Genomic DNA, 27,232 nt, shown 5'->3' with positions numbered 1-27,232 from the left:
AGAGGAATGGAAAAAAACAATTACTTACAGTGACTATGGGAGGACTAAATGAAATTAATAAGAAAAATCTAATGGTGATTGTTTGCATTGGGATGTTTTAGGTATTGTGCTTCATATTCTCTATTCACACAGTCTTATACTGCAAAGTTTTTCTCTTTCTTCTCCTTTTCTTCTTCTTCCTCCTCTTTTTTGAATTCTAACTCTCAAAATCATAGGTTAGGAGAAGTATCTCACTCCTTAAGTGATAGGAAATTTAAGTGATTCTCCAAAAACTCCATGCTAAGAATGTTTTAGCTCATGTCATCAAATTTTAGGATTCAACAGGCTAAATTCTACAGAATATTGCAGTATGGAGTGTAGTCCATTAGAATTCAGAAACACAAAATATCCTGTATATTTATATTATGACATTTTAATGTAAGAACAGACCGTAAATATGAATTTTCAGGGGAATAAAAAGCCTTAAAGATGGTGACTCTAGATATATAGGAGACTGTTTGAAAGGCCCACTCTTTGCATATTGCTGGGGAGGCATATGGCAAGATGCTTACATGTTGGATATTTCCATTATGACAAGCAGACTGTTAGATATGAACTTATTTGTCAATTCTGCTACTTATTAGTCATATAATCTTAAATAAGTTCCTTAACTTTTGGATGTCTCATTTTCTTCATCTGTAAAGTGTGTGTAATCTTATTAATGTCTACATCTAAAGTTGACAAAAGTAATTTTAACAATCATATATTTTATCAGATATCAAATCAAATTTGTCACCATACAAGAAATGTCACATTTGAGGGTAAAATCACCTAATTAAAATTAACAAGCCTTCCATCAAGAAACAAATATTACACTTGATAACCATACCTAAAGAGAACTTTCAGGAAACTGTCTGGTACTTGCTTTGTTATCCAAAGGGTCTCTGCCTCACAGATAGTAAAGAATATCTTTTCTGGCAGGTCAGGAACCTTGGAAATCTGGAAAGTTCTTAGGGGACGGCTGCACAGTAACAGGTATTGCAAACAGATGGAGGTGAATTTCTTAGCCCTTGTTCTATAGCTTGGGATGAGGTAAAAATAAGATAATAATACTAAAGGGCATTTCCGAAGAAATAGGGACCATTTAAAACAGAGCTTTCGGGGTGCTTGAGTGGTTTAAATATCCAACTTTTGGTTTTGGCTCAGGTCATGATCTCAGGGTTGTGAGATCAAGCCCTACAGAGGGCTCCATGCTCAGCTGGGAGTCTGCTGGAAGATTCTCTCCCTCTGCTCTTACTCTCTCACTCTCTCTCAAACAAATAAACAAAATTTTAAGAAAGATAAAACAAAGCTTTGTATTCATTTCATACTCTTCCAGCAAAAGTTATCAGGTCATGGCAGCTTCTCACTCCAAAAGTTGTTAATTATACAATAAGAAGGAATATGTATATTTAATAACATTATTGATGCAGTTATGTGAGTATCTGAGGGTATGTGTAAAAAGAACACACTCTTAGAGCCCAGGTTTATAAACAGAATTAAACTATTACCATTAAGATCGATTTACTTTGGAATTTTATTTGGAAAATTTTCCTAAAGGCTGGAAACTGAATTAAAGGAATAATATAAGTAAAAACCTTTATGATAATCATGATGGTAATAGTGATATATAAAGTAAGCCTATATCTACTTTTTGCTATATTCAAAAATTGTACAAAATGGTTACTCAAACAGTAAGTTAAAATGAGAATGATTATTGCTTTGTGGAGGAGAAAACCAAATGGAGTGACAAAGAAAAGAAATTGTCCCCAAATGAGAAATGAGCAAACTATATATTCTGCATCTTTGTTTCAGCTTGAAAAAAATTACTGACACTAACATTATTCAGTGACCTGTTTCCAATCCCTGTTGACTATGTTTCATGCTTTCCTGATAGATGTTCCTATTATGCACTATTGCTGGAGGATAAAACAAAGCCCCAATCTATGGCAGATACATTCCTAACATTTGCTACTTAAATGCACCTGCTTGTTATCTTCTTACTGATAGCATGTACCATCCTGCTACAAGCTTCCTTGGTAATAATTGGAACATTATGTGTTTAAGGACATTATGTCTTTAAGACTTTGTGAAAGGAAACTTTGATTAGTATAAAAATCTACTTGTTTATGTAAGCATTCCTGGTTCCCATGTTTGTAATCATTCCATTTCAAAATCCTTTCTGACCTGGCGCACTCTCATTTAAATGACTTTGTCATCTTGTTTCCCTTCCTGGTGAGTTAATAAAATTTGACACCTTATAGATAAATTCATTTAAAGCAAATTTTTATCAGATAATATACAAAGTGTGTAACAATGGCTAAGGCATAGGCCTTAGACCAATATCCAACACAGGCCATAAGCAAATAGCATGGCCATAAGAATGTATACTGGTTGCCCACCTTCTGTGCAAGAGCAGAAGAAAAGAGCTTCCTGGAGTTGAGCACTTAGGTATAGAGAAAGAGAAACTAGTCAGTGAGTTACTGTCAGGGCCAAAAGGGGCTGAGAAATTTCTGGTCAAATGTGTGGGAACATGGTGGTGAAGGACAAAGTGTTTCCAGTGGAGAGAGATGAAACTCCTCTGATACACTGCCCACAGAGATACAAGTTTAAGTTTGCCTCATTTTGGAGATTTTGTGTTCCTGAGTTGATACAAAAAAAAAGTCTACATACAGCAAATGGCTAGTGAAACTGAGTTGACCACTTCTTAAAGTAATTTGACAATAAGATTTTTAAAAAATGTAAGTAAAATTGCTGAAGACCTGACAACTACATTATCACAGTGCATAGGTAATTGAAAAAAACAACAACAACCAGCTCTTGTCCCACTCTGAGATAGCAGGTTGGAGTTGCAGTACAGACACAGCTCTTCTTGGGATTAACAAGCAAAGTGCACGACCCCTGTGGTTTTTCTTGAGGACTCTAAAGCAAGGAGTCATTTGACTCTCCAGAGGACTCATAAAAGAAGGACTAGGTTGGATCAGAATTATTCTCATACGTACATTAAATAGAGGTCATCATCATTTTCTCTTAAAAATATACGTATGAGACGATTCACAAGACCTACAATCTAGCCTTTATAAATCGTCAAGGGGGTTTATTCCAGGATGGTTACATATTTGATATTCTCAATATAATAGGCAATCTGATCAAAATTTATTTCCCAGCTCTACCACTTATTAGTTATGTGATCGTAAGTTCCATAACTTGTATGTACCTTAGTTTCCTGAGTACATAAATATAAAATCTGAGTAATCTTAAAACCTACCTCTGGGGTTGATACAAGTAATCAAAATAGTTCACTTGAAATGGAAACATCTGAGAATTCCAGGAAACTTCTGAAAAAGAAGTGTAAGTGTTTGAAGCCATATAAACAAAGTGACAATGATTAAAAGTGTTTAGCACTAACCTACCTAGGTGTATAGCAAGAGGCTAATTAAGGCATAGCAAGAATAAAAGAAAGAGAAAAAAAAGCCCCAAATGAACTACTGAGTATCTGAAGATACACATGGTCTATTAATATATGTGAATATAGATGAGAAATCCAGCATGGATTTTCTATGCTCTGGAAGAGTCCTTGGGCCATTGAGTGGTCTGGGTTTAATTCATGGTTTTCTACTAAAGCAGTGGTTTTAATAAGACTCTTTTGTTTTAGGGTTACTAATTGCTCTCACCGTTGGTTCCCTTGTCTTTTCCTCCTATAACTCCAGGGAGGTATGAAACTTTGTTTTGAATGGGCAATATTTGAAGATACTGGATTAAGGACAGGACAGAGCAGAAAAATCAGCAAAGAAATGTTTATATCAAAGGAGGAATTTTAAAAAGTTTTCTTATTTAAGTTTCAGTTGGTTAACATACAGTGTAATATTAGTTTCTGGTGTACAATTTCATGATTCAACACTTCCATACAACACTGGGTGCTCATCACAATAAGTGCACTCCTTAATCCCTATTACCTATTTCACCCATCCTTCCCTCCCATCTCCCCTCTGGTAACCATCAGTTTATTTGGTATGCCTCTCTCTCTTTCCCCCATTTGCTCATTTCTTTTGTTTCTTAAATTCCACATATAAGTGAAATCATATGGTATTTGTCTTTCTCCGACTTATTTCACTTAGCATAGTACTATCTAGTTCCATCCACATCATTGCAAATGGCAAGATTCCAGTCTCTTTTATGGCTGAGTAATATTCAGTGATATATATATATATTATATATATATATTATATATATCACATCTTCTTTATCCACTCGTCTGTCAATAGACGCTTGAGCTCTATCCATAATTCAGCTATTGTAGATAATATCACTATAAACATTGGGGGTGGGTATATCCCTTTGAATTAGTATTTCTGTATTATTTAGGTAAATACTTAGTAGTGCAATTGCTGGATTGTAGTGTACTTCTCTTTTTAAAAAAGATTTTATTTATTTATTCATGAGACACAGAGAGAGAAGGCAGACACAGGCAGAGGGAGAAGCATGCTCCTCGAGAGGAGCCCAATGTAGGACTCTATCCCAGGACTCTCAACCACTGAGACACCCAAGAACCCTGGGTAGATCTATTTTTAACTCTTTGAGGAACCTCCATATTGTTTTCCAGAGTGGCTGCACCAGTTTGCATTCCCACCAACAGTGCAAGAGGGTTTCTTTTTCTCCATATCCTCACCAACACTTGCTGTTTCTTGTGTTGTTGATTTTAGCTATTCTGACTGGTGTGAGATCTTATCTCATTGTGTTTTTATTTGTATTTCCCTGTTGATGACTGATGCTGAGCATCTTTTCATGTGTCTGTTGGCCATCTGGATGTCTTCTTTGGAAAAATCTATTCATGACTTCTGCTCATTTTTTAAGTGGATTATTCATTTCTTTGGTGCTGAATTGTACAAGTTCTTTTTTTATTGGAACTGAGCATTTATTACACTGCTAAGAAGGGAAGCAATTGCAGTGGTATATCAGAAACTATATATGTTTTTAAATGTAATATATGCTCATAGACTCCAAAAAATATTCAACTAAAGATAAGATAGATAACTTTTAATGTAAGAAAAATGTTACAAGATAAAGTTAAAGTCATTAGCTTTTCCACAATGTACAGAAATTTGCTAACTTCCTGTACAGAGCAGAATAATCTTTACTCTTGAATGAAGTATTCAATAGCTACTGGTAATCTTTCACAAGTTCCTGAAAGCTTTCTTCCAACTGTTCATGTTACATGCTTATTTCTATTTGATTCATCTGGTTTGTCAGTTCTTTTGGTCTGAGACATTTTCTCATTTTTGCAAGATCTCTCTGCTTTTTCTTATACAGGCATGTCCACTTTATAGCTTCTGTATTGTTCAGCATCACTTAATGCTGTTTATAGATTCTGTATTGTTCAGTTTATAGCTTCTGTATTGTTCAGCATCACTCATGACAGTTACCAGTATTCAAAGAATTTCATAAATCCATCTAGCATGTTGCTTATTTATTTTGAACTTCTGTTGTGCCTCTCTTGCCATATCTTCATTGAATCCTTGCATCAACTTTTCCTGAGAAAAACAGGGCAATCTGAACAAAGCTTCACAAGCACAAAGTCTCTTAATTTCACATAACTTTTGGATGAATCTTCCTTCGTAATATCAAGAACAGGAGGAGATGTAATGTAGTATCCTATGAACTGTTTCGAGAAGTTGAACACTGCCTGGCCTTGACCTTGAAATGGAGTCAGTATCAGCATCTGACTTACAGTGGGTTAGGTTTTATCTGGGTACACATAGTAATTACAGACTATCATGTAGCCTATGGTTGCAAAGAGCATATCTCCATCCTTAATTATACTTCTCAAATACTAGAAAGTAGTGTCATCTTTCATCATCCATGTCAATAAAGCTAGCAGTTTCAATAATCCACATCAAAAAGGTCTGAAGCTTTTCATGATATTCTCAAAAGCCTCTACATGTCATGTAAGCCTTGTATATCTGAAAGGTAAAATTTTCTGCTCCTGTTGGACTGAGTCCAGAGTATGTATGGAGGAAGGTTTCAAATGGCTTGAAATCAACTTATTTTTCCAGCAAATAGAGAAAAATCATTCATGTTTGTACAAAATCCAGGTAGAACTATTTGTTCAGTTTTGCCTTTTGCATCATAAGCCTTTACACAAAGTTTTTATCAACTTTAGATGCATACTCAACATGGAACATTGTTGACAGGCTACTAGCAATATAGTATAACAGGATCTTCAAACTCTTGTAACCAAAAGCAGTTTCATTATCCCCAAAGAGGTGATGGGTATATTCAAGAAAGAAAGTTCTAATGTCATTCTGAAGACCTTCAGGAAAATGAACTAACTTTAGTTCAATTGCTGTGATGGTGTTACATTTGTATTCTGCCAGTTTCTTCTCCTCTGAACTCTCATATGCAACCAAAGATTTCTCCATAGTACCAAGTCCAACTATTTCTGAACTACAAGCTCCCGTAGCTGAGGAAGGATGAATATATGAGTTCTTTATATATTTTGGATAAAAATTCTTTATCAGATATGTCATTTACAAATATCTTCTCCCAGTCTGTAGGTTGCCTTTTAGTTTTGTTGACTATTTCCTTCACGGTGCAGAAGTTGTTTTTCCCCCCTTTTTTATTCCTATATTATTTTAATTTTTAGTTTAAATACAGTTAATTAACATATAATGTATTATTAATTTCAGAGGTAGAGGTCAGTGACTCATAAGTATTATGTAATACCCAGTGCTCATTACATCAGGTGCCCTCCTTAATGTCCATCACCCAATTACACCATCTCCCCACCCCCATTCCAGCAACCCTCAGTTTGTTTCCTATGACTAAAAGTCTCTTATGGTTTGTCTCTCACTCTGATTTCATCTTGTTTTATTTTTTCCTCTCTTCCCCTAAGATCCTGTTTTGTTTCTTAAATTCCACATATGAGTGAGATCATATAATTGTCTTTCTCTGATTCATTTATTCTGATTCATTTATTTTACTTTGCATAGTACCCTTTAGTTCCATCCACATCATTGCAAATGACAAGATTTCATTTGATTTTAATGATTTTATTTATGGCTGAGTAGTGTTTCATTATGTATGTATATATATATATGTGTATGTATATATATGTATGTATATATATATATATATATATACATATATCACATCCAGAAGCTTTTTATTTTGATGAAGTCCCAATAGTTTATTTTTGCTTTTGTTTTCCTTGTCTCAGGAGACATATCTAGAAAGATGTTGCTATGATCAATATCAGGAAATCACTGCCTGTGCTCTCTTCTAAAATTTTTATACTTTCTTGTCTCATATTTAGGTCTTTAGCCCATTTTGAGTTTGTTTTTGTGTATCGTGTAAGAAAGTGGTCTAGTTTCATTCTTCTGCATGTTGCTGTCCGGTTTTCCCAACACTATTTGTGGAAGAGACTGTCTTTTCCCCATTGAATATTCTTTTCTGCTTGGTCAAAGATTAATTGACTATATAGTTGTGGGTCCATTTTTAGTTTTGTATTCTGTTCTATTGACCTATGTGTATATTTCTGTGTCAGTGCCATACTGTATTGATCACTGGAGCTTTGGAATATAACTTAAAGCCTGTAATTGTGATGCCTCCAGCTTTGCTTTTCTTTTTCAAGGTTGCTTTGACTATCTAGAGTCTTTTGTGGTTCCATACAAATTTTAGGAATGTTTGTTCTAGCTCTGTGAAAAATTTTGTTGGTATTTTTATAGGGATTGTATTAAATGTGAAGATTGCTTTGGGTAATATAGACATTTTAACAATATTTGTTATTTCAATCCATGAGCATGTAATATATTTCCATTTCTTTGTGTCTTCTTTAATTTCTTTCTTCAGTGTATATTTTACAGTTTTCAGAATATAAGTCTTTAATCTCTGGTTAGGTTTGAGTCTAGGTACTTTATTATTTTTGGTACAATTGCAAATGGGATTGATTCCTTAATTTCCTCTTCTGCTGCTTCGTTATAGGTTTATGGAAATGCAGCAGATTTCTGTACATTGATTTTGTAACCTGCGATTTTACTGAAATCAATCATCAGCTCTATCAGTTTTTTGATGGAGTCTTTTGGGTTTTCTACATAGACTACCATGTCATCTGCAAATACCAAAAGTTTGAATTCTTCCTTATCAACTTGGATGTCTTTTATTTCTTTTTATTCTCTTTGCTGTGGCTGGGACTCTCAGTACTATGTTAAATAATGGTGGTGAGAAAGAGAACATACCTGTCTTATTCCTAACCATAGAGAAAAAGCTCTGGTTTTTTTCCCCATTGAGGATGGTATTAGCTGTGGGTTTTTCATATATGTCCTTTATTAGGTTGAGGTATGTTCCCTCTAAAACTATTTTGGTGAGGGTTTTTTTTTTATCATGAATGGATGTTGTACTTTGTCAAATGCTTTTTTCTGGATCTATTGAAAGGATCATATGATTCTTATATTTTCTTTTATTAATGTCATGTATCACATTGATTGATTTGTGAATATTGAACCACCTTTGCAACCCAGGAGTAAATTCTACTTGGTCATGGAGAATGATATTTTTTAATGTATTGTTGGAGTTGGTTTGCTAGTATTTTTTTTAATGATTTTATTTATCCATTCATGAGAGACACAGGGAGAGAGGCAGACATAGGCAGAGGGAAAGGCAGGCTCCCTGCGGGGAGCCCAATGTGGAACGTGATCCTAGAACTCCAGGATCATGCCCCGAGCAGAAGTCAGATGTTAAACCACTAAGCCACCCAGGTGTCCTGGTTTGCTAGTATTTTGTTGAGATTGATTGCATCTATGTTCACCAGGGATTCAAAGAAGGAATCTTGTCAATGAGAATGCAATAAAGATAGGAGAATGAGGAGAAAAGATGTTACAGAGGCCTCAAGCATGGAATATACTTGAAAGAAAAGAAGTATAAGAGTACTGTCATAATACCCTGAGATGAACATATTCTAATCATTATTAATTTATTGTAAAGTGTAGGTATGTATGTCCATACTCGTGTGCAAGGGAGAGCAGCACTGATGTTACAGAAATCCAAAAGCTAAAAGTCACCTGCCACTTTTCTCACCAGAATCAAAGTCCATGAGTACCCTAAAGCTGTGGGGATTAGAGCATACAAGTGTTGTGTTACCAAGGCTTCTGGAACTCCCACTGCTATTGTTAAGGCCAGAGCCAGAAGCACACAGCTGCCTAGGCTGCTAGAGCATCTGTGACTTAACCACCATAGCTGGGACCTTTCTGCCTGAGCGGTAACCAAGGAGACTCCACTTCCACTGAGGAGCCTGTGTTCCTGCTGAGAAACCAACCTCCCCACTGTATCTGCTGTAATTTCGGGAAGTGTGGCAAGAAAACAATAGGAAAGAAAAGAAAAAGAAAGGAAAGCAGAGGAAAAGATAAAGGAAAGAAAATTAAAGAACAGAATAGAACAGAAAAGCAAAGAAAAGAAAAAAGAAAAGGAACAATCTCTTCTCTCTTTCTCCTACCTTCTAATCTCCTAACAGTACCTTTCATTGACATAGTCTAGAAGATGCCAAATAGGAAAGGGGCCCTGGGAAAATTAGTTTATGGGTTCCGATCACCTTTAATACAGAAGGATGGAAAAAGGAGCTGAGAGCATGAGATACAATAGGATTATAATGTCTTCATTGCCAACATTTTTCTGTAAAATAATTACATATGCTTATAGAAAAAATACTTAGCTTTCCTGTGTCTTAGAACATCTATATTTTCCCCTCATTCATAAAGGATATTATTCCCAGAAATAGAATTCATAGCTGACAATTCCTTTCTTTCAGTGCTTGGAAAATGTTGTGCCACTTCTTTTTGGCCTCCTGTGGTTTCAGATAAGAAATCCACTGTTACTGTATTCTCTCTGGCTTCTTTCAATACGTTTCTTTCCTTAGTTTTCAAAAGTTTAATTATTTTGTGTGTTGGTGTGAAGTTATTTATCATATTTGGGATTCTTCCAGCAACTTGAATCTATAGTTTTATATCTTTCAAAAATTAGGGGATTTTTCAGCTATTATTTCCCAGAATATGTTCTCAATTCCACTCTCTTCTTCTGAGACTTCAATATTATGGATGTTGGATTTTTTTTGAATGTTGAATAATTTGCTGCTGTCCCACAAATCACTAAAACTGTTCATTTTATTCAGTCTATTTTCACTGTTTTGTCCAGATTAGGCAAGTTCTATTAACCTGTCTGAAAATTTATGATTCTGCGCTCTATAATCTTGTCTCTGTTATTGAGCCCACTCATGTGGTTTTTATTTCAATTATTGTGTTTTCATTTCTAAAATTTATGTTTTGTTCTATTATGTGACTTCTATTTCTTTACTGGGATTCTCTTTGTTTTCATTTGTTTTAAGATTATTTTTAGTTGCTTGTTTAAGCCTTTTTATGATGGCTTTTTAAAGGATATTTAAACATTCATTCATTCATTCATTCATGAGAGATACAGAGAGAGGCAGATACATAGGCAGAGGGAGAAGCAGGGTCCCTGCAGGAACCCCATGTGGGACTCCATCCCAGGATTCCGTGATCACACCCTGAGCTAAATGCAGACGCTCAACCACTGAGCCACCCAGGTGATGGCTACTTTAAATCCTTCTCAGATAATTCCAACAGCTCATTCTCTTGGTGTTGGCTCTGTGTATTGTCTATTATCTGTTTTGTGTTTTTTCTGGTTCGTGGTATGTTTGGAATGATTTCCAGCTGTATCCTGGATATCCTACATATTATGAGACTTTGTATCCTGTTTCATCTTAATTTTAAGTAGGCTCTCACCCTGTTGAGGTGTAGTGTAAGGCTCAGGCTATATGTATGTTCAGCTTCTACCTCAATTTTACCAACACCACTCTGCAAAAGTGGGGCATTGACTCATACTTATTGCAGATGGGTGACACAGGAACACAGATACATGCTGGGCCTCACCAACACCAGAGAGGACAGGGTTGCTAACAAGCTCTGCTTTATACATTCTTGTTCATTCTTGTTGCTGCTGGGTGGATATGGAGGTTTAGCTCCCCAATGTACCTCACTGTCCTCAGGGATGGAGAGAGAAGAATGCTTACTACTTCTGACTTACATTGTCTTGTTCAGCATTGTTGATGCCAGGTGGGGTTGGAGACTCTGGTCACCATTTGTTGTCAGTGTGCCCTGGCAGATGTACTAGAGCACTACTTATTTCTGCAGGGAATGAAGATAGAAAATTAGCTGCCTGCTAGACCTTCCACCAACTGGCTGAGGAATCATAGTGCTGCCTGTTTCTGCCAGGTAGAGCATGGATTAACTTCTTGACCAACCTCACTGACACCATCAGGTGGGAAAATCAGAGTACAACTAATTTCAGAGGGTAGGTAAGTAGAATGGACAATCCACTTCCTGTTCACCCCACTGAACAGGAACTGTGGGATTGAAGGTGGTTTCTCATTGTGTTTCACTGAAATAGCGTGAGTATTGTCAAAAATTTTTTCTGTTGTTAAGCCATACTTATCTATGGCCTGGCCAGGAGGGATAGCCTTTTCTTTGAACTTGTGTTTATTTTTGTCTGCGCTTGTTGGTGTTTCAGAGTTGGATGCTTTTGCAATGACTGTCTGGTGCATATGGGAGGCAATAAGGCAACTAAAGTACCTCACTTGTTGTGTCCTTTAAATCCCAAGTTCCCTAGTCAATTTGTCTTCTAGTTTCCAATGATCAGCTTTTTTTTCCTTCTTATTTGTTATATTATGTCTAAGATTTTTTAGTTGTAAGTATAAAAGGAGGGAGATGATCATCCTCATTATTTTTTAAAATATTTTATTTATTTATTCATGAGAGAAACAGAGAGGCAGAGACATAGGCATACCAAGAAGCAGGCTTCCTGCGGGGATCCCGATGTGGGACTCGATCCCAGGATCTCAGGATCAGGACCTGAGTCAAAGGCAGACACCCAACCACTGAGCCACTCAGGCACCCTCATTAATTGTCCTCATTAAATCTCTAAATATGCATGTGCAAATAATGATATAAAATTAATGTTTGCCTATTCCTTATACTAGCATTAAAAATAAACTTAATACTTAAAGTATGTAGAAAAAAGCACACTGCTGGTGGTATTATACACTGTTACAATAATTTTACAGCAAATGTCTTTCAAAGTTTAAAAGTACCTTTTATACGTATGTCTGTAATAATGGTTTTAATTTTATTACAAAAGATGTATTTATAGATTACCTGTGGCTCTGTATTAAACTTCACTCAAGAGAGAAATTAAGATATTTGCATATAATTGTTGACCAATATGCAAATTCAAAAATGTATTGATTTTTTAAGGTATCTTTATTTTTTATTTAAATTTTAATTCGTTGACATACAGTGCAATATTGGTTTCAGGAGCAAAATTCAGTGATTCATCACTTAAACATACAACACCCAGTTCTCATAACAACAAGTGCCCTTTTTAATACTTATCACCCATCTAACCCATCCTTCACCTATCTCCGTCCATCAACCCTTGGTTTGTTTTATGTTGATAAGCATCTCTTATGGTTGTTTCCCTCTCTCCTTTTTTCTTTTCCCCCTTCCCATATGCTCATCTGTTTTCTTTCTTAAATTCCACATATAAGTGAGATAATATGGTATTTGTCTTTCTCTGACTGACTTATTTCACTTAGCATAATACTAATAGCTCCATCCATGTCATTGCAAATGGCAAGATTTCATTCTTTTTGATAGCTAAGTGATACTCTACTGTAATTATACGCCACATCTTTTCTATTCCTCAGTTGATGGACATTTGTACTCTTCATAGTACAGTTATTGTTGATAATGCTACCAAAAATATCAGTGCAGTAATCCTTTAAATCTGTGTTTTTGTGTCTTTTGGATAAATACCTAGTAGTGCAATTGCTGGATCATAGGGTAGCTCTATTTCTAACTTTCTGAGGAACCTCCATACTGTTCTCCAGAGTGACTGCACCACTTTGCATTCCCACTAAAAGTGCAAGAGGATTCTCCCTTCTCCACATCTTTGCCAACATCTGTTGCTTCTTGTGTTTTAATTTTAGCCATTCTGACAGATGTGAAGTGGTACCGAATTGTGATTTTGATTTATAGTTCCCTGATGATAAGTGATGTTGAGCATCTTTTCATAGGGCTGTAAGCCATCTGTGTGGCTTCTTTGGAAAATACCTATTCATGTCTTCAGCCCATTTCTTAACTGGATTATTTGGTTTTGGGGTGTTGAATTTGATAAGTTCTTTATAGTTTTTTGATACTCTTTATCAGATATGTCATTTGCAAATATTTTCTCCCATTCCAAAGGCTGCCTTTTAGTTTTGTTAATTATCTTCTTTGCTGAGCAGAAGCTTTATATATTGGTGAAGTCCCAATAGTTCATTTTTGCTTTTCTTTCCCTTGCCGCCAGCAGCATGTTTAGTGAGAAGTTGCTATGCCTGACTGCGGTCAAAAAAGTTGCTGCTAATGTTCTCCTTTAGGATGTTGATGATTTCCTGTCTCACATTTAGGTTTTAACCATTTTGAATTTATTTTAGTGTATGGTGTAAGAAAGTAGTCCAGTTTCATTCATTTCATGTGCATTTCATTCATTTCATGTTCATTTCATTCCATTTCAAGTGCATGTTGTTGTCCAGTTTCCCCAAGATAATTTGTTGAAGAGACTTTTTTCCATTAGATATTTTTTCTTGTTCTGTCAAAGATTAGTTGACCATATAGTTGTGGGTTCATTTCAGGACCATTATGTTCCATTGATCAATGTATCTGATTTTGTGCCAGTACCATACTGTCTTGATGATTACAGCCTTGCAATATAGCTTAAAGTCCAGAATTTTGATGCCTCCAGTTTTTTTCTTTTTCAGAATGCTTTGGCTGTCTGGGGTCTTTTGTGGTTCCATACAGATTTTAGGAATGTTTGTTCTAGTTCTATGAAAAATGCTGGTGGTATTTTGATAAGGATTGCATTAAAAGTGCAGATTGCTTTGGGTAGTATAAGCATTTTAACAGTATTTGTTCTTCCAGTCCATGAGAATGGAATGTCTTTCCATTTCCTTGTGTCCTCTTTAATTTCTTTTATAAATCGTTTAGAGTTTTCAGTGTTCAGAATTTTTTCCTCTTTTGGTAGGTTTATTCCTAGGTATCATCCTATAGTTTTTGGTGCAATTGCAAATGGGATTGATTCTTTGATTTCTTTTTCTGCTGTTTTGTTATTGGTGTATAGAAATGCAACAGGTTTCTGCATATTGATTTTACACCCTGTGACTTTGCTGAGTTCATGTATGAGTTCTAGCATTTTTTAAAAGAATCTTTCAGATTTTCATAGAATATCATGTCATCTGCAAATATTGAAAATTTGACTTATTTCTTGCCAATTTGGATGACTTTTATTTCTTTTTGTTGTATAACATAGACTTCCAGCACTATGATAAATAGTAATGGTGAGAGTGGACATCCTTGTCTTGTTCCTGGCTGTAGGGGAAAGGCTCTCAGTTTTTCCCCATTGAGGATGATATTAGCTGTGGTCTTTTTGTATATGGCCTATATAATGTTGAGGTTTGTTCCCCGAATTCCTACTTTGTTCAGGGCTTTTTTCAAGAAAGGATGCTGTACTTTGTCAAATGCCTTTTCTGTATCTATTAAAAGGATCATATGGTTCTTATCCTATTAATGTGATGCATCAAGGTAATTGATTTTAGAATATTGAACCTCCCTGCAGCCCAGGAATAAATCCCACTTAATAATGGTAAATTAATTCTTTTAATGTACTGTTGAATTCAATTTGCTGATTTGCTGGTATTTTATTGAGAATTTTTGCATCCGTGTTCATCAGTGATATTTGCCTGTAATTCTCCTTTTTAGTGGGGTCTTTGGTTTTCGATGCAAGGTAATGTTGGTTTCATAGAGTGAGTTTGGAAGATTTCATTCTATTTCTGTTTTATGGAACAGTTTGAGAATAATAGGTATTAACTCTTCTTTAAATGTGTGGTAGAATTCCCCTGGGAAGCCACCTGGTCCAGGACTTTTACTTGTTGGGAGATTTTTGACTACTGATTCAATTTCTTTTCTGGTTATGGCTCTGTTCAAATTTCTGTTTCTTCTTGTTTCAGTTTTGGTAGTTTGTAGATTTCTAGGAATTTGTCCATGTCTCCCAGGTTGCGACTTTGTTGGCGTAAATTTTTCCTAGTATTCTCTTATAATTGTTTGTATCTTTGTGTTGTTGGTTGTGATTTCTCCTCTTTCATTCATGATTTTATCTATTTGGGTCCTTTCTCTTTTCTTTTTGATAAGTTTGGCTAAGGATTTATGAATTTTATTAATTATCTCAAAGAATTAGTTAAGTACACTTAGTAAATTAGTAAAAACTCCTAGTTTTGTTAATCTGTTCTACTGGTTTTATTTTGTTTGTTTCTATATCAATTATTCCTGCTTTAATCTTTATTATTTCCCCTCTTCTGCTGGCTTTAGGCTTTATTTATTTGCTGTTCCTTTTCTAGCTCCTTCAGGTGTAAGGTTAGTTTGTGTACTATAGACTTTTCCTGCTTGAGTTAGGCCTGTATTGCAATATATTTCCCTCTTATGACTGCCTTTGCTGCATCCCAAGGGTTTTGGACAGTTGTGTTTTCAGTTTTAATTGCTTCTATTTTTTTAAATTTCTTTTTTAGTTTCCTGGTTAACCCATTCATTCTTTATTTAGTAGGATGCTCTTTAACCTCCATGTGTTTGAGATTTTTCTGAATCTTTTCTTCTGGATGAATTCAAGTTTCATAGGGTTGTGGTCTGAAAATATGCATGGTATGATCCTGACCTTTTTGTACTGGTTGAGGGCTGATATGTGACCCAGTTTGTGATCTATTTTGGAGAATGTTCCATGTGCCCTCGAAAAGGTGTATTCTGCTTCTTTGGGATGAAATGTTTTGAATATATCTGTTAAGTACATCTAGTCCAGTGTGTCATTCAAAGCCCTTGTTTCCTTGTTGATCTTCTGCTTAGATGATCTCTCCATTGCTATAAGAGGGGTGTTAAAATCCTCTACTATTCTCTCATTGAACGCTGTGCCAGATCTGCAGATGGCTGTTCTCTCCTTGAGCTGAGCCGGCCCATACAGAAGCAACTATGTCAAAGGGACCTGCAGTTGGGATCGATCTTGGCACCACCTACTCTTGCGTGGGTGTCTTCCAGCATGCGAAAGTGGAAATAATTGCCAATGATCAGGGAAACTGAACCACTCCAAGTTTTGTTGCCTTCACTGACACCGAACGATTGATTGGTGATGCTGCGAAGAATCAAGTTGCGATGAACTCCACCATCATGGTTTTCAATGCCAAGTGCCTGATTGGATGTAGATTTGATGATGCTGTCGTCCAATCTGATATGAAGCATTGGCCCTTCATGGTGGTGAATGATGCTGGCAGGCCTAAGGTCCAAGTAGAATACAAAGGGAAGACAAAAAGTTTCTATCCAGAGGAGTTGTCCTCCATGGTTCTGACAAAGATGAAGGAAATTGCAGAGGCCTACCTTGGAAAGACTGTTACCAATGCAGTTGTCACGGTACCTGCATACTTCAATGACTCTCAGCGTCAGGCTACCAAAGATGCTGGAACTATTGCTGGTCTCAACGTACTTCGAATCATCAATGAGCCAACTGCTGCTGCTATTGCTTATGGCTTAGACAAGAAGGTTGGAGCTGAAAGGAACGTGTTGATCTTTGATTTAGGAGGTGGCACTTTTGATGTGTCAATCCTTATTATTGAAGATGGAATCTTTGCGGTCAAGTCCACAGCTGGAGACATCCACTTTGGTGGAGAAGACTTTGACAACTGAATGTTCAACCATTTTATTGCAGAATTCAAGCACAAACACAAGAAGGATATCAACGAAAACAAGAGGGCAGTCCGTTGTCTCCATACTGCATGCGAACAGGCTAAGCATACACTTTCTTCCAGCACCCAGGCCAGTGTTGAGATTGATTCTCTGTATGAAGGAATTGACTTCTATACCTCTATTGCTTGTGCCCAGTTTGAAGAATTAAATGCTGACCTGTTCGGGATGCCAAGCTGGACAAGTCTCAGATCCGTGATATTGTTTTGGTGGGTGGTTATACCCATATCCCCAAGATTCAGAAACTTCTGCAAGATTTCTTCAATGGAAAGGAACTGAATAAGAGCAACAACCCTGATGAGGCTGTTGATTATGGTACAGCTGTCCAGGCAGCCATTCTTTCTGGTGACAAATCTGAAAATGTTCAAGATTTGCTGCTATTGGGTGTCACCCTACTTTCTCGTGGTATTGAAACTGCTGGAGGAGTCATGACTGTGCTAATCAAGTACAATACTACCATTCCTACCAAACAGACACAAACCTTTACTACCTACTCTGACAACTATCCTGGTGTGCTTATTCAGGTCTATGAGGGTGAGCATGCTATGACCAAGGATAACAACCTACTTGGCAAGTTTGAACTCACAGGCATACCTCCAGCTCCTTGTGGCATTCCTCATATTGAAGTCACTTTTGATATTGTTACTAATAGTATCCTCAATGTGTCTGCTGTGGACAAGAGCACATGAAAAGAGAACAAGATTACCATCACTAATGACAAGGGCCACTTGAGCAAGAAGGACATTGAGCGCATGGTCCAGGAAGCTGAGAAGTACAAAGCGGAAGATGAGAAGCAGAGAGACAAGATGTCTTCCAAGAATTCACTTGAGTCTTATGCATTTAACATGAAAGTAACTGTTGATGATGAAAAACTTCAGGGCAAAATCAATGATGAAGACAAACAGAAGATTCTTGACAAGTGCAATGAAATCAACTGGCTCGATAAGAACCAGACTGCAGAGAAGGAAGAATTTGAACATCAGCAGAAAGATCTGGAGAAATTTTGCAACCCCATCATTACGAAGCTATACCAGAGTGCATGAGGCATGCCAGGAGGAATGCCTGGAGGCTTTCCTGGTGGTGGAGCTCCTCCCTCTGGTGGGGCTCCTCTGGGCCTACCATTGAAGAGGTTGATTAAGCCAACCTGATGACAGGTCTAATATTGTTCCATACATTTGAAGGACCCAAATTTGTAGCAAATTCCATTGCAGTTTTAAAGTCAAGCTGCTATAGTAAAGATACTGGGCATTCTTCATATTTGAATATGGAATATGTGCACAGGGAAAGGAAATAAACATTGCACTTTATAAGCACTGTATTGTTAAGTGGAAAATGCAATGTCTTAAATAAAATTGTATTTAAAATTGGCACTAAAAAATCCTCTATATTATTGTATTGGTATCAATTATTTTATTTTTATTATTAGTTGATTTATATATTTGGGTGCTCCCAAGTCAGGATCATAAATATTTATAATTATTGGATCTTCTTGTCGGATAGATTCATTAATTATGAAATTAATGCCCTTTTTCATCTCCTGTTACAGGCTTTGTTGTAAAATTTAGTTTGTCTGATATAAATATGGATACTCCAGCTTTCTTTTGACATGCATTAGCATAATAGATAGTTCTCCATCCCCTCATTTTTATTTTTTATTTCTTTCCAGGTTCCAAGTCCCACTGGTTTTATTACATTTTTTGTATATATTTTTTGTATATGTTTTTACTGGAGTTCGATTTGCCAACATATACTATAACACCCAGTGCTCATCCCAACAACTGCATCCCCTCAGTGCCTGTCACCTAGTCACCCCATGCCCCCTGCCCACCTCCCCTTCCACTATCCTTTGTTCATTTCCCAGAGTTAGGAGTCTCTCCTGTTTTGTCAGCCTCTCTGATTTTTCCCACTCATTTTCTCTCACTTACTTTATAATCCCTTTCACTATTTTTTATACTCCCCATATGAGTGAAACGATATGATTGTCCTTCTCTGATTGAATTACTTCACTGAGCATAATACCCTCCATTTCCATTCACATCAAAGCAAATGGTGGGGATTCGTCGTTTCTAATGGCTGAGTAATATTCCATTCTACATATATACCACATCTTCTTTATCCAGTCATCTTTCAATGGACACTGAGGCTCCTTCCACTGATTGGCCACCGTGGACATTGCTGCTATAAACATTGGGGTGCAGGTGTCGCGGCTTTTCACTGGATCTGTATCTTTGGGGTAAATCCCCAGTAGTGCAATGCTGGGTCATAGGGTAGCTCTATTTTTAACTCACTGAAGAACCTCTAACAGTTTTCCAGAGTGGCTGCACCAGTTCGCATTCCCACCAACAGTGCAAGAGGGTAACCCTTTCTCCACATCCTCTCCAATATTTGTTTTTTTCTGTCATGTTAACTTTCACCATTCTCACTAGTTTGAGTTGGTATCTCTTGTGGTTTAGATTTGTACTTCCCTGATGGCAAGTGATGCAGAGCATTTTCTTATAGGCTCCTTGGCCATGAGTATGTAGTCTTTGGTGAAATTTCTGTTCATGTCTTTTTCCCACTTCATGATTACATTGTTTGTTTCTTGGGTGTTGAGTCTAATAAGTTCTTTATAGATCTTGGATACTACCCCTTTATCTGATAGGTCATTTGCAAATATCTTCTCCCATTCTGTAGGTTGTCTTTTAGTTTTATTGATGGTTTCTTTTGCTGTGCAGAAGCTTTTTATCTTGATGAAGTCCTAATAGTTCATTTTTGCTTTTGTTTCCCTTGCCTTCATAGATATATCTTGCAAGAAGTTGCTGTGGCCAAGTTCAAAAAGGGTGTTGCCTGTGTTCTCCTCTAGTATTTTGATGGATTCCGGTCTCACATTTAGAACTTTCATCCATTTTGAGTTTATCTTCCTGTGTGGTGTAAGAGAATAGCCCAGTTTCATTCACTGCATGTGGCTATCCAATTTTTCCAGCACCATTTGTTGAAGAGACTGTCTTTTTTTCATTGAATAGTCTTTCCTCCTTTGTCAAACATTAGTTGACCATAGAGTTGAGGGCCCACTTCTGGGTTCTCTATTCTGTTCCATTGATCTATGTGTCTGTTTTTTGTGCCAGTACCATACTGTCTTGATGATCACAGCTTTGTAGTACAACTTGAAATCCGGCATTCTGATGACCCCGGCTCTGGTTTTCATTTTTAATATTTTGCTGGCTTTTTGGGGTCTTTTCTGATGCCACAAACAACTTAAGATTATTTTTTCCAACTCTGTGGAGAAAGTCCATGGTATTTTGATACATATTGCATTAAATGTGTAAATTGCCCTGGGTAGCATTGACATTTTCACAGTATTAATTCTTCCAATCCATGAGCAGGGAATATTTTTCCATCTCTTTGTGTCCTCCTCAATTTCTTTCAGAAGTGTTCTGTAGTTTTTAGGGTATAGATCCTTAACCTATTTGATTAGGTTTATTGCTAGGTATCTTATGCAGTTGGGTGCAAATGTAAATGGAATTGATTCTTTATTTCTCTTTCTTCAGCCTCATTGTTAGTATATAGAAATGCCACTGATTTCTGGGCATTGATTTTATATCCTGCCACATTGCCAAATTACTGTATGAGTTCTAACAATATTGGGTGGATTTTTTTGGGGGGGGTTTAGGTATAGTATCATGTTATCTGTGAAGAGGGAGAGTTTGACTTCTTCTTTGCCAATTTGAATGCCTTTTGTTTCTTTTTGTTGTCTGATTGCTGAGGCTAGGACTTATAGTGCTATGTTGAATAGCAGTGGTGAGAGTGGACATCTCTGTCACTTTCCTGATCTTAGGGGAAAGGCTCTCAGTTTTTCCCCATTGAGAAATATATTTGCTGTGGACTTTTCATAGATGGCTTTTAAGATGCTGAGAAATGTTCCTTCTCTCCCTACACTATGAAGAGTTTTGAACAGGGATGGATGCTATATTTTGTCAAATGCTTTCTCTGCATCTATTGAGAGGGTCATATGGTTCTTGTTTTTTTTTTATTGTTGTGGGATCTATCACGTTGATTTCTTTATGAGTGTTGAACCAGCCTTACATTCTGGGGATAAATCCCTCTTGGTCATGGTGAATAATCCTCTTAACGTACTGTTGGATCCCATTGGCTAGTACCTTGTTGAGAATTTTTGCATCTGTGTTCATCAGGGATATGGTCTCTAATTCCCCTTTTGGAGGGATCTTTGTCTGACTTTGGAATTAAGGTGATGCTGGCCTCATAAAACGAGTTTGGAAGTATTCCATCCCTTTCTATCCTTTGGAACAGCTTTAGTAGAAAAGGTATTGTTTCTTCTTTAGATGTTTGATAGACTTCCCCTGGGAAGCCATCTGGCCCTGGACTTTTGTGTCTTGAGAGGTTTTTGATGACTGCTTCAATTTCCTCCCTGGTTATTGGCCTGTTCAGGCTTTTTATTTCTTCCTCTTCCAGATTTGGTAATTTGTGGTTTCCAGAAATGTGTCCATTTCTTCTAGATTGCCTAATTGGTTGGCATAAGCTGTTCATAATATGTTTTTAAAATAGTTTGTATTTCCTTAGTATTGGTTGTTATCTCTTTAATTTGTGATTTCATTAATTAGAGTCTTTTCTCTCTTCTTTTTAATAAGGCTGGCTGATGGTTTATCTATCTTATTAATTCTTTCAAAGAACCAACTCCTGGTTTTATTGATCTGTTCTACTGTTCTTGTGGTCTCTATTTCATTGAGTTTTGCTCAAATCTTTATTGTCTTCATCTGTTTGCTATACGTTTTATTTGTTGTTCTTTCTCCAGTCCTTTAGGTGCAAGGTTAGCTTACGTATTTGAATTTTTTCCCAATTTTTTGAAGGATGCTTGTATTGCAATGTTTCTCCCTCTTAGGACTGCTTTTGCTGTATCCTGAAGATTTGAATGGCTGTATCTTCATTTTCAATAGTTTCCATGGACCTTTTAAATTCTTCTCTAATTTCCTGGTTGACCCTTTCATCTTTTAGTAAGATGGTCTTTAACCTCCACGTGTTTGAATTTCTTCCAAATTTCTTCTTGTGATTGAGTTCTAGTCTTAATGCATTGTGCTCTGAAAATATGCAGGGGATAATTCCAATCTTTTAGTAGTGGTTGAGATCTGATTTGTGACCCATATTTGGTCTAATCTGGAGAAAGTTCCATGTGCACTTGAGAAAAATGTGTATTCAGTTGCATTCGGATATAAAGTTCTGTCAATATCTGTGAAATCCATCTGGTCCAGTGTATCATTTAAAGCTCTTGTTTCTTTGGAGATGGTGAGCTTAGAAAATATGTCATTTGCAGAAAGTGCTGTGTTGAAGTCTCCTACAATTAGTGTATTATTATCTAAGTATGTCTTTACTTTGGTTATTAATTGATTGATATACTTGGCAGCTCCCACATTCAGGGCATAAATAATCACGATTGTTAGGTCCTCTTGTTGGATAGACCCTTTAAGTATGATATAGTGTCTCTCTTCATCTTTTACTACAGTCTTTGGAATAAACTTTAATTTATCTGATATGAGGATGGCTACCTCTGCTTTCTTTTGAGGACCATTTGAATGGTAAATGGTTCTCCAAACTTTCATTTTCAGGTTGTAGGTGTTCTGAGGTCCAAAATGAGTCTCTTTTAGACAGCAAATAGATGGGTCTTGCTTTTTTATCCAGTCAAAACCCTGGATGGGATCATTTAGAGCATTAACGTTCAGAGTAACTAATGAAAGATATGAATTTAGTTTTTTAATGGGACCATTTAGCCCATTAACGTTCAGAGTAACTACTGAAAGATATGAATTTAGTTTTTTGATGGGATCATTTAGCCCATTCACATTCAGAGAACTACTGAAAGATATCAATTTAGTGTCATTGTAATACGTATTCAGTCCCTGTTTTGTGAATTATTTCTTTGGTATTCCTCTTTCTTTTACAGGGTCCCCTTAATATTTCTTGCAGAGCTGGTTTGGTGGTCACATATTCTTTCAGTTTCTGCTTATCTTGGAAGCTCTTTATCTCTCCTTCTATTCTGAATGAGAGCCTTGCTGGATATAGTATTCTTGGCTGCATGTTCTTCTCATTTAGGACCCTGAATATATCCTGCCAGCCCTTTCTTGCCTGCCAGGTTTCTGCGGAGAGATCTGCTATTAATCTAATATTTCTCCCCATATAAGTTAAGAATCTATTGTCTCTTGCTGCTTTAAGGATTTTCTCTTTGTCTTTGGAATTTGCAAGTTTCACTATTAAATGTGGAGGTGTTGAACGGTTTTTATTGATTTTAGGAGGGGACCTCTCTATATTCTGGATGGGAATGCCTGTTTCCCTCCTCAGAGTAGGGAAGTTGTCAGCTATGATTTATTCAAATATGCTTTCTGGCCCTCTGGGCGCTCATGGAACCCCAATTATATGTTTATTCATTCTTCTGAGGCTGTCTTTTATTTCCATTAAATTTTCTTCATGCACTTTTAGTTGTTTTTCTCTTTTTTTCCTCAGCTTCTTTCCTTGCCATCAACTTGTCTCCTAGGTCGCTCACTCTTTCTTGTACCTCATGAATCCTCGTCGTTAGGACTTCCAGTTTGGATTGCATCTCTTTTAACTGATTTTTAATTTCGGCCTGATTAGATCTAAATTCTGCAGGCATGAAGTCTCTTCAATACTTTATGCTTTTTTCCAGAGCCACCAGTAGCTTTATAATTGTGCTTCTGATTTGGCTTTCTAACATTGAATTGTAATCCATATTCTATAACTGTAGCAGAAAGTACAATTTCTGATTCTTTCTTTTGTGGTGAGTTCTTCCTTCTGGTCATTTTGCTCAGTGCCAAGTGGCTGAGTCAGGTGTATCAACCACGACATAAGTAAATTTCACCCTAGATGATTCTGATGAATTTAAACACCAGAAAATGTAAACAAAGATCAGAACAGAATAAAACAAAAGGACCACTAAAGTGAAAAATGAGTTTTAAAACAAAATAGTAAAAAATAAAAGGCCAAGATTCCCAAAGATGGAGAAAAGAAAGAAAAATGAAAAAAAGAGAAAAAAGCAACTGTAAAGAGGAAAAATAAGAAAAAAGAAAAAAAGAAAAGAAAGAAGATAAGGGGGGACTGGCAGGTGATGGTGGTGAAGAACTTGTTGTGGAGAGAGAATGTAGTCTACCTGAGGGGTCCTAGAGGGTGATCCTCTTGGTTCTGAGTGTATTAAGTTCTGTATGTTAGAAGACGCTCAGTCCCAAATTTATGTAAACCATAAATACTTGTAGAAAGCCCCACCATTGACCACCAAAACATAAATGAGATAAAAGTGGGCGGCAGAATGGGAATGAAGAGAGAAGATAATCTCACAGAATGAACTGACACCATATGCCACTTAGTTCTGGGGTGCATGCTGGTCATGTTTTAGAAGGTATTAACTTCTACCATTGTAGACCAAAATGAGGTAGAGAAAACAAAAAACACAAAACAAAAAAACATATCTTGTATATCTCCCAAAATTGAATTGAGTATGTTGAAGGGAATCTGTAAGTAGAAAATATATCTAAGACATGTAATTGTAGAACTATGAAAGTCAAAAATGAAGATACTTATAAATGAAGGGGTGAAAAAATATTGTAGATAAGGTGGGAAAAGAGAAAAAATATCAGAAATTTTTAGTCTGATATAAAAACGAGTTCTACTGGAAAAAGAGAAAAAAGAGGGGTACCTTGTAGTTATATATACTATAAATCCCTCTACTTCCCCTGGAGCTTTTCAGCACTGTGTGGTCAGGAACTTTCTCTTCCTCTGTCCTTCCAGCTGGTCTTCTGGGGGCAGGCCCTGCTGTTCTGATTCTCAGGTGTCTGTACCTGGGGGAGATGTCCCGCCCCCTGCCATGTGCCAGGCTCCATGGGAGATGTTTGCCCTATGAGGCCTCTGTTCCCTGGCGGCCCTGCCCCACCCAGGTACATGGTGACACAAGGAGGAACAACAACACTGGTGGTGGCCAAGTCTCCAGCCCTGAGCTCCCCGTAGTAACTACCACAGTCTCCCAGTCTCCACTGGCCTAGATGCTCTCGGTGGGGCGGGGCGCTGATCTACACAGCTTGGGGGCAGCTGGTGGCAGTAGAGTCCTCGCTGTCCTGTGCCCTCCTTGCCTCCACCTGTCCTGGGGGGAGTGCAGGATCCTGGGCTGTGTCTGCCCGGCACCCTGGGATTTGGGCCTGGTGCTGCCAGAATCGTGCTTCTGGGGCCTTGGCTCCCGAAGAGCACAGGGCGCAGACTACTCTGCCTGGAGCTCCCACCTGACCGACCAGTCTCTCCTCGAGGCCCCACCCTATGCACGCTCCAGCCCCTTACTGAGATAGGTCTACAGTTTGTGGTGCGCTTTCCCCTGGGCACACTTCCTCTATTGGGGCCTCCAGGAAACTGGAGGCTTCACTGCTCCTCTTGTGATTCTGCCTGATTTCCCTGCTAAGTGCTTTTCTTTCCAGGAAGAATCCAGTGCGGATTTTTAAAGTTCTTGCTTCTCCGGGGCTGGGCTTTCCTGTCCTGGAGGCTCTCCCTGCCTAGCTTTAGTCCAGCTCCTCGTGGGGCCCCTCTCCCACTTGATTCTTTCTTATTTTATTTTTTTCCCCGCCTTCCTACCATGTTAGAAGCAAAAACGCTTCTCTCTGTAGCGATCTGGCTGTTCTCTCTTTAAATCTCAGGTCGAATTCTTAAGTTTTCAGGATGATTTGAAAGTTATCTAGGTAAGTTGGTGGGGCCAGGTGAGTTCAGGACCCCTACTCCTCTGCCATCTTGCTCCACCTCTCCATCTCCTCATTTTTAATCTGCAGGTGATTTTTAGGCCTAAGATAAGTCTCTTGTAGGCCGAATATAGATGGGTCTTTTTTTTTAATCCATTTTGATATTCTATGTCTGTTGTTTGTAGCATTTAGTCCATTTATATTTGGCATGATTATCAAAAGATATGAATTTAGTGCCATTGTGCTACCTGTAAATTTGGTGTTTCTGGTGATGTTTTCTAGTCCTTTTTAGTCTTTCTTGTTTTTGGTCTTTTTTCTTCAAAAAGTCCTCCTTAAAATTTCTTCCAGAGCAGTTTTGGTGGTCATGAAATCCATTAGTTTTTGTCTTGGAAACTCTTTATCTCTCCTTCTATCCTGAAAGACAGCCTTGCTGGATAAAAATTTCTTGGTGTATATTTTTCCAATTCAGCACACTGAATATTTTTTGCTGCTTTTTCTGGCCTATCAAGTTTCTGTGGACAGATCTGCTATGAACCTGATATGTCTTCCCTCGTAGGTTAAGAAAATTTTTTTTTCCTTCGCTACTTGAAAGGTTCTTTTCTTATCTGTGTATTTTGTGAGATTGACTGTGATATTCCTTGGTGATGTTCAGTTTTTGTTGAATTTAATGGGAGTTCTCTGTATTTCTTGGATTTTGATGTCTGTGTCCTTCCCCAGAGTAGAGAAGGTTTTAGCTATAATTTGCTTCAATAAACCTTCTGCCCCGTTATGTCTCTCTTCATCTTCTGGGATACCTAAGATATCAATGTTATTATATTTTAGTAAGTCACTGAGTTCCATAAGTCAACTTTCATGGTCTGTTACTATTCTTTTCCACTTCTTTTCAGCATCATTATTTTCCATAATTTTATCCTTTAGGTCACTGATCCACTCCTTTGCTTTGTCCATCTTCCTTTTTATGGGCTCCATTTGGGATTGCATCTCAGTTTTAGCATTTTTAATTAAAGTCTGACTAGGTTTTAGTTCCTTTATCTCTGTGTAAGAGATTCTCTGATGTATTTTGTGCTTTTTTTTAAGCCCAGGTAGTATTCTTATAATCATTGTTTTAAATTCTAGTTCAGACATCTTACTTATATCTAAATTGATTAAACCCCAGCCATAAATTATACTTCCTGTTTCTCCCATTGGGATGAATTTCTCTGTCTCATCATTTTGTCCAGAAAGGAAAAGAAGAAAGAAAACAAACAAATAAACAAGAAAAAAAACCCCAAAAGACCCAAAGAAACCCCCACTCCCAAAAACAAAATACTAGATCCTGGGTGTGTTTGGTCTGCTTGTTAAAAGAATCTAGATCCCAAAATAAAAAATAATAATAAAAATAATGTGAAATAGGGAGGAGGGGGAAGATGGCAGAAGAGTAGGGTCCCCAAATCACCTGTCCCCACCAAATTCCCTAGATAACCTTCAAATCATCCTCAAAATCTATGAATTCGGCCTGAGATTTAAAGAGAGACCAGCTAGAATGCTACAGTGAGAAGAGTTCGCACTTCTATCAGGTAGGAAGACGGGGAAAAAAGAAATAAAGAAACAAAAGGCATCCAAGGGGGAGGGGCCCCGCGAGGA

At 37.2% G+C, this 27,232-nt stretch overlaps 2 pseudogenes; one reads left to right on the top strand and one right to left on the bottom strand.

Annotated features, from left to right (window-relative positions):
* Positions 1 to 5,178: 5,178 nt before the first annotated feature.
* LOC100684004 lies at positions 5,179 to 9,106 on the bottom strand (annotated as a pseudogene).
* A 6,917-nt stretch (positions 9,107 to 16,023) lies between these two features.
* Positions 16,024 to 18,075, top strand: LOC100684389 (annotated as a pseudogene).
* Positions 18,076 to 27,232: the final 9,157 nt, after the last annotated feature.

This window comes from Canis lupus, chromosome X (assembly GCF_011100685.1).
Source record: "Canis lupus familiaris isolate Mischka breed German Shepherd chromosome X, alternate assembly UU_Cfam_GSD_1.0, whole genome shotgun sequence".
NCBI lineage: Eukaryota > Metazoa > Chordata > Mammalia > Carnivora > Canidae > Canis > Canis lupus.
Note: the sequence above shows the minus strand (reverse complement) of the source record. Positions and strands in the feature narration are given on the sequence as shown.